The sequence below is a fragment of the Petaurus breviceps genome, unplaced genomic scaffold (genome assembly GCF_028583685.1).
Source record: "Petaurus breviceps papuanus isolate PSGF00001 unplaced genomic scaffold, PetGlider_PUasm1.0 689, whole genome shotgun sequence".
In the NCBI taxonomy this organism is placed as follows: domain Eukaryota; kingdom Metazoa; phylum Chordata; class Mammalia; order Diprotodontia; family Petauridae; genus Petaurus; species Petaurus breviceps.
The window spans coordinates 11931301-11939760 of NW_027186458.1; the positions used below are offsets into that span (position 1 = coordinate 11931301).

Sequence of the window (8460 nt, forward strand, 5' to 3'; positions counted from 1 at the left end):
ATATTTGTAATCTCTATAGGCATTGTGAATATGGCATTGCTGATACAGAATATTATAGCCAAATTCCAGAGTTCCCAGGTCAAGGAGAAAATACTGTAAGCAGTCAGGAAGAAACAATTTGAGTATTTTGGAAACACAAGACCTAGTGGCTTCTGCATTAAGGGATTGAAGGGCTTGGAATATGATATTCCAGAGGTCAAAGTAGCTAGGACTAAAGCCAAGAATCACCTACCCAGCAAAATTGAGTGTAATGCTTCAGGGGAAAATATGGTCATTCAATGAAAAAGAGGGTTTTCAAGCATTCTTGATGAAAAAACCAGAGCTGAACAGAAAATTTGACTTTCAAATACGAGAAGCAAAAGAAGCGTGAGAAGGTAACGAGGAAAAAGAAATCATAAGTAACTCATTAAAGTTGAACTATTTACATTCCTACATGGAAAAAAAACACAATAATTGTAACTCATAAGACTTCTCAGTATGAGGATAGTTGAAGGGAATATATATGTATACATCCATATATATGTAGGTATAGGAGGGTGTGTGTGTGAGTATAAATATATGTGAGTGTGTGCATATGTATGTACATGTATACATAGAAGGCACAGGATAAGTTGAAAATGAAGGGATTATATATAAAAAAATAAAATTAGGAGGTGAGATATATATTGGGAGGAGAAAGAGAGAGATAGAATAGGGTAAATTATCTCATACAAAAGAGGCAGGAGAGGGGCGGCCAGGTAGCACAGCGAGTAAGAGCACTGGTTCCAGTGTCGGGATAACCTGGGGATCGAATCCATGCTCAGACACTTATTACCGGCCCAGAAACACCTGGCCGTGTAACCTTGAGCAAGTTACTTAACCCCAATTTCTTAGGGGTGGCCCAGTGGCTCAGTGAATAAGAGCACCGGATGCAGTGGGGATGACCTGGAGATCAAATCCGGGCTCAGATACTCAACACCACACCCAGAAATAACTGGCCGTGTAACCTTGAGCAAGTTACTTAACCCCGATTGCTTAGAAAAAAGAAAAAAAAAAGAAGCAGGAGAAAACTGTTACAATGGAGGGGAAGAGCAGGAAGGTGAAAGGGAATGGGTTAACTCTCATTGAATTTGGCTTAAGGAGGGAATAACATACACACTCAATTGGGTATCTTACCCTAGAGGAAAATAGAGGGGAAGGGGATAAGAGGGGGGATGATAGAAGGGAGGGCAGATTGGGGGAAAGGATGGTGAGAAGCAAACACTTTTGTAAAGGGACAGGGTCAAAGGAGAAAATAGAATAAGTGGGGGCAGGATAGGATGGAGAGAATAACAATATAATTACTATGGAAATGTTTTGTGTAACTACACATGTACAACCTATATTGAATTGCTTATATTCCCAGTGGGGGTGGGTGAGGAAGGCAGAAGGGAAAAATCTGGAACTCAAAGTTTAAAACAAATGTTCAAAAAAATGTTTTTTACATGCAACTGGGAAATAAGATATACAGGCACTGGGGTATAGACATCCATCTTGCCCTACTAGAAAGTTAGGGTGGGGATGAGGGTGGATACAAGAGAAAACAGACAGGGGGAAGGAGTATTCAGTAGGCCTGCTATTTTGGGGTGGGTGTAGGGGAAAGATGGGGAAAAAATTTTGTAACTCAAAATCTTGTGGAAATAAATGTTGAAAAATAAAAATAAATAAATAAATTGGAAAAATTATTTATTTACTTCTAAAACATTCAATTTTATAATCCCTTGAGTTTCTATTTTTCTCTCCTTCTCTTACCCCCCCCCCCCATGGTGGCATGCAATCAAATATAATTCTTATAAATTTCTAACAAAGCCCAACAGCAAGAAAGAGAAAGAGAAATTCCATTGAAAGTTAGTGTAGACATTATAAAATATTTGGGAGTCTACCTGACAAAACAAACCCAGAAACTATATGAACACAATTACAAAACACTTTTCACACAAAGTCAGATCTAATTAATTGGGAAAACATCATTTGCTCATAGTTAGGTCAAGCTAATATAATAAATATGACAATTTTACCTAAATTAATTTAACTATTTGGTGTCATGCCAATCAAACTACCAAAAAATATTTTATAGAGCTAGAAAAAAAACAGTAACAAAATTCATCTGGAAGAAAAAAAGGTCCAGAATATTACGGGAATTAATCAAAAGAAATGCTAGGGAAGGTGACCTAGTCATAACAGATTTTAAACTGCATTGTAAAGGAGCAATCTTCAAAACTACTTGGGCCTGGCTAAGAAATAGTGTGGTGGGTGAATGGAATAGATTAGGTACATAAGACACAGCAGTCAATGACTATAGTAATGTACTGTTTGATAAACTCAAACATTCTATCTTCTGGGATGAGAACTCACTATTTGAGAAAAACTGAGTGGAAAACTGGAAAATAGTATGGCAGAAACTGGGCATAGACCAACACGTGACACCACATACCAAAATGAAGTTGAAATGGATACACAATTTAGATATAAAGGCTCATACTATAAGCCAATTAGGTGACCAAGGAATAGTTTATCTGTCAGATTTATGGAGAATGGAGGAATTTATGACCAAACAAGCGATAGAGAACATTATGAAATGTAAAATAGATAATTTTGATTACACAAAATTGAAAAGTTTTTTGCACAAAACCAATGCAACCAATATTAGGAGGGAAACAGAAAACTGGGAAAGAATTTTTACAGGTAGTGTCTCTGATAAAGGCCTCATTTCTAAAATATATAAAGAACTGAGCCAAATTTTTAAGGATACAAGTCATTCCCCAATTGATAAATGGTCAAAGGGTATGAATAGGTGGTTTTCAGAGGAAGAAATTAAAGCTAACTATAGCCATATAAAAATGCTCTAAATCACTATTGATTAGAGAACTGCAAATCAAAACCACTCTGAGGTACCACATGACACCTATCAGATTGGCTAATATGGCAAAAGAGGAAAATGATAAATATTGGAGAAAATGTAGGAAAATTGGAACGCTAATTCATTGGTGGTGGAGTTGTGAACTGATCCACCCATTCTGGAGAGCAATTTGGAACTAGACCCAAAGGGCTATAAAAATGTACATACCCTTTGACCCAGCAATACCACTTCTAGGACTGTATCCCAAAGACATCATACAAATGATAGAAGAACAAACACAAAAATATTTATAGTGGCTCTTTTTGTGGTGGCCAAGAACTGGAAATTGAGGGGATGTCCATCAACTGGGGAATGACTGAACAAGTTGTGGCATGTGAATGTGATGGAATACTATTGTGCTATAAGAAATGATGAGCAGACTGACTTCAGAAAAACCTGGAAAGACTTAAATGAACTGATGCTGAGTGAAATGAGAAGAACCAGGAGGACATTGTACCCAGTAAGAGCCATGGTGTGCAATGAGTGACTTTGATAAACTCAGCCCTTCTCAGCTACGCAAGGACCTAAGACTCATAATGGAAAAATGCCATCCACACCCAGAGAAAGAACTGAGGAGTCTGAATGCAGATTGAAGCAGAATATTTTCTTTTTGTTTTGTTTTGTCTTTTTCTTTCTCATGGTTCCTCTTATCCAGGGCGTCAGTAGTAAAAGGCACAACCTCAAGTGACCACAAACTTACACTCAATATGTTTTCAGCAAATGGGAGACAGAACAGAGGCAAATGCCATCCCTAAGCTATGACTGAAGCTTGATCAGATGAACACCAGGACTGGACAATGCCTCTGGATAGGTAAACCTTATTCAAAAATGAAAACAGAATAAGAGAGATTGTGGGGTAACATTGTACAGGGGCCTAAAAACTCAGTGTAGTTTTAAGCTTTAATGGCTTAAATTTTAATAACCTAAAACTTCAGTAAGAGTTTGGGGATGCCTTGGATATTGAGAAGGCTGACTAATGTAAAGAAACTTAGAAACTGGAGAGGGGAGCATGCCAGAGAATGTTTGGGTGAAAATCGAAGAGAGACAACAGAAGTGATTTGTTTTTCAATTATACTAGAGACCACCTAGAGGAAAGAAATGAGGAATTTGATAAATAGAACACAAGCCTGATACAGAAATATGATTAAGTACTAATGGGGAACACACATTCTTTCTTTGCCAAAGACAGAGCAGCTAGTACTATTTTTACTTAAATTAGGAATAATTCTATCCTTTAAAAGTTGGAATATCTAGCAAGGAGAAATTATCTTCTAGATCTGATTCTCACTAACAGGAAGAAATTGGTTCTTGGAATGCAAAGGATGGGAATCCTGGGGAGAAGTGACCTCTTCCTAGAGTTTTTAATAAAGGAGAGGAAATCAGGCCATGGTAAGACATAAACCCTTCATTTTGAGAAAGTAGATTTAAAGGCAATCAGAGAAAAACTAGGTAGTATGCCAAGGAAGAAAATGCTTCAGGGGAAGTCAGCCCAGGAGGCCTGGGGAGATGCTCAAGAATGGAATTCCAAAGGAGTCTGAAAAGACCCATGTGGATGCACAGGGAGCTCACCAACTGACTTAGATTTTAAAAGTAATGTGCAGGAGATGAAAATGAGGCTGAGTAATAAAGGATGGATATGACTGTGGTGTGCATGGCCCTTTAAAAAATGGTGTCAGTCATGCTGTACCTCAGAATGAACTAGAGTTTAGCAAGGGAAGCATAGGAAAATGAAGTCTTTGTTTTTTTGGAGCTATTCTGAGAACAAACACAGTGATGTCTTCAGACAAACTCACTACAGCCGGTTGTTAAATTCTCAGAGTAAGCATTTACAGCTTAGAAATCAGAATGAATCAGGACCTGATTGATTGCTTTCTCCATTGTACAGACTTAAGAAAATGTTGGAGAAAAGCCAATTCAGCTTAAAAGTGTGTCGTGTGTGTGTGTGTGTGTGTTTTAATTTTCTGGAGAGCCAGTTCTTACACGTTTACCAGCTCACCCCTGGAACAGAGGAGTGAAGAAAGAGTAGCACCAGTGTTTGGCACGGAAAGGACGAAGAAAACTGACAACAAAGAGAAAGAAGAGCTGTGCCCACTTTGACTTGGCTTTTGCTTGTTTTGGCCTTGCCCTGGAAATGACACAGCCCAAATATTGACGGAGCAGAGAATAGCAAGGAGGTCATCAGAGGGCATCTGGATGCCCTTGAGCAACGCCACTTGTCTGACTCAGACAAACTGCTTCCAAAGATCCAGAAATAACTGGAATTTGTGATTGCTGAGCTATACTCTGTGGCATTTGAAAGACTATGGAAAACATACTCCAAGATGGGTAAGGTGCAAATGGCCTGATTTTCCAAAAGAAGGAGAGATCTGAGTCTGCAAACTATAGACCAATGTTGACTTCGATACCAGGGAACATTCTAGGTTTCACCGGTAAAGGGATGGTTGGTCAACACCCAGAAAGGGAAGCAGTGATTAAAAAGAGCTAACCTGGCTTCAACAAGCAATGGTCAGGACAGACTAGCTGCATCTGCTTCTGATTCATACAGGATTATTAAACTAAGAGATAAGGGAAATGCTATAGACATGGTCTACCCAGATTTAACCAAGCTTTTGATAAAATATCTCTTGCTATTCTTTTGAAAAAGATAGAAAAATATGGCTTAAATGACAATACGATGAAATGGATTCAAACCTGGTGGAATAATGGTTCAATGTCACTGTAGCAGGAGGTGTCTGGTAGAGGGTCCCAGGATTCTTCTCTTGACCTTGTCCTTCTCCATATTTTTTTCAGTAGCTTAGGTAAAGCCATAATGGTATATTCATTGGATTTGCAGTGGCCTCAGGGCTGGGAGGGATGATGAATACATTGGATATACAAGTGGAGGTATAAGGATGAATGTGACCTTTCCTAATTAAGTTCAAAACCATGAATTGCAAAAAGATAAGGGCCAGGGGGAAGTGTGGCCTTTGAGGGCGGGAACTGTGTGATCTTCATATTTAGAGCTCCACCACTGAGCGTGGTTCTTCCCACACATAGACGTTTGCTTCATTGAATTCATAGCTAGACAATGGTTTCAGTTTAAAAATATATATATATATATATATATATATATATATATATATATATTGTGGGGTTTGTCGGGTTACCAATTCAATTGAGTTCTCTAATGTGATATGGTAGCCCCAGACCAAATCAAAACAAACCCTGACGGAATACGAGGTGACACTAAGTAAGGCAGCAGGTTCGGAACAAGGGAAGTCAGAACCTTGCTCCAGTATTCCATGCCCAGACTACATCTGGACTGCTTCCCATTGGGAGAGTCATTCTTTTTTCTTTTTGGAGTGAGGGAAGGCAGGGCAATTGGGGTTAAGTAACTTACCCAAGGTCACACAGCTAAGAAGTGTTGAGTGTCTGAGTTTGGATTTGAACTCTGGTCCTCCTGACTCCAGGGCTAGTTCTCTGTATTCACTGTGCCACTTACCCACCCCTCGAGAGTCACTTTTCAGAATGGACCTTGAGAAGCTGGGCAATGTTGAGGAGAGCAATCACGAGGGTGAGGTGACCAGAACCTCAGAGCTGCAAAGCTTGTTTTGTGAACGTGGAGAAGAGGACAAGGTAAATTGCTGTCTGAAAATTAAGGGTTGATTTCCAAAGGAAAGAAGGTAGAGAATGATATGGGTGTACAGAGAAGCAAATATTGATTCAATATGAAGAAAAACACTTATACAAAGCTACTGGAAAGTGTAATGGGGCATAGAGTATGTAGTGAGCTCCCCATGAGGACCTAGGGTGTCCTCAGACCAAGGCAGGGGAACCAGTAGCTTTGGACTATGTTGCAGAAGGACTTCTGGCTCAGGTATATGATAGACTGGATGGCTGTGGCTTCTTCCATTTCTGTGGACCTAGAAAATATTCAGAAGGGTCTAGCAAGGAGCTGAGTGAATTCTGCCACTTAAAAGAAAAAACCTCCCTAATTTTTTTTCCATCAGGCCCAGTTATCCCAGAAAAAATTGTTGTCATGCCAATCTCTCTCGTTTTGAGGAGCTACAAAACCCCACAAGCTGCCCCTTGACCCAGGCTCCTGTGCATCCTACCAGTCCCTGGGGGAAAAAAGGTCCTAACTCCCAAAGGACCAAGAAAAATGAGGGGCCCCTTCTTCACCCACTGGAAGCAGTGGCAAGTTCCTTGGATATGAGAGAGGGCTGCCACTGCTTTCCTATAACAAAACAGCCTCCCTTTGCCTTCCCACATCTTGGAGGTCCCTTGGGCCTCTCGGTATGTGTTCCTTCCCCTTCCCCCAAGGACAGTTTTGGTTCAGAAAGGAATGAAGCTTTGCCTAACTCTCTCTCTCTCTCTCTCTCTCTCTCTCTCTCTCTCTCTCTCTCTCTCTTTCTCTCTCTTTTACTTCTTCTCTTCTCTCCTCTCTCTCTTCCTCTCTCCTCTCTCTCTCTCTCCCTTTCTCTCTCTCTCTCTCTCTCTCTCTCTCTCTCTCCCCCCACCCTTTCATTTTTCCTTCCTGCAATGCCTTGACCTTGCTCTCTTTCTGTATCTGGGTCCATTTGTTCATTGCAGGACCAGCTCCTGTCCATTATTAATTGGTGCCTTAATTGAAGCCACCCCAGCAGTTTCCATGAGGTTAGTCCAGAGCTGACTTCTCCAGAGCAGGCTGTCTGGTTTTAATCAAAACCAAATGAAAGTCCACGCTCCCAGCCCGGAGCCGCTCCTTCCTTCGGAGGAAGTCATTTGGAGGAGGCACAAGCAAGCCAGAGGAGATAGATGAGCTCGTCCCCAGAAGGGGCTCTGGGCACTGACGGGGGCTGCTGCTGGGGCAGGAGTTGGACCGGGGCACTCCTTGAAGGCCCCCAGAGAGGCCAGTCATCAGGACTTCACTTGTCAACAAAACCTACCTAGGATCGGGATGATGGGGGCATCTCCTTTTCCCCAGATGGATGGGGGTGATTCCAGTGGACCCCCCAGTCAAGGTAAGGCCATGCTGGGGTCCTAGCTCCTTTTGTCCTACTAGAAGGCAGCCTCATGGAAAGGGGGCATTGGTGCCAGGAGGGGTACTGTGTCTACAAATAGCAGAGGATTTGCTTGGGAATCGGGGTTGGAAAAGACCTACATGCCTCCATTCCCTTCCAGGATTCCCTGTGGAGTCCCAAAGAGAAAAAGAATGTTGAGAGAGGTCGGAGAACGAACGGGGGGCCTCTGTTTGGGGCAGTGAGAATGGCCTTACTGTAAGCAGCTTAGGACGGAAAAATATCGGGAAGGCCAGAGCTGTAGAGAACATTTTCTAGTCTTGACAGATTAGCACCAGGCTTTATGTACAGAGAGAGAATTCTCCCAATGCCCAGCCTTGTCCACTTCGTGTTGGCTCACCCTCGCTGCCTTGCTATCCCACTCCTTCATTCTTTTTCTCTTTTCGTCCTGCCTTTCTCCCCCTCTCTTTCCATCATGCAGTCTCTCTTCCTTTCTGTCTTCATTCTTTCTCTCTCCCCTTCTCTCTCTCTCTCTCTCTCTCTCTCTCTCTCTCTCTCTCTCTC

General features: G+C 41.5%; 2 protein-coding genes across 2 annotated transcripts in view; one reads left to right on the forward strand and one right to left on the reverse strand.

Moving 5' to 3' along the window:
* The window catches only part of LOC138174635 (class I histocompatibility antigen, Gogo-OKO alpha chain-like), a 529286-nt gene that overhangs the window by 63364 nt on the left and 457462 nt on the right, over positions 1-8460 (reverse strand). The gene's annotated exons all lie outside the window — the stretch shown is intronic.
* Positions 7393-8460, forward strand: part of DLC1 (DLC1 Rho GTPase activating protein) — a 212505-nt gene continuing 211437 nt past the window's right edge. Inside the window, exon 1 of the mRNA XM_069104844.1 lies at positions 7393-7899. The gene's annotated coding sequence lies outside the window, so the exon portion shown is untranslated. The remainder of the gene's footprint in view (positions 7900-8460) is intronic.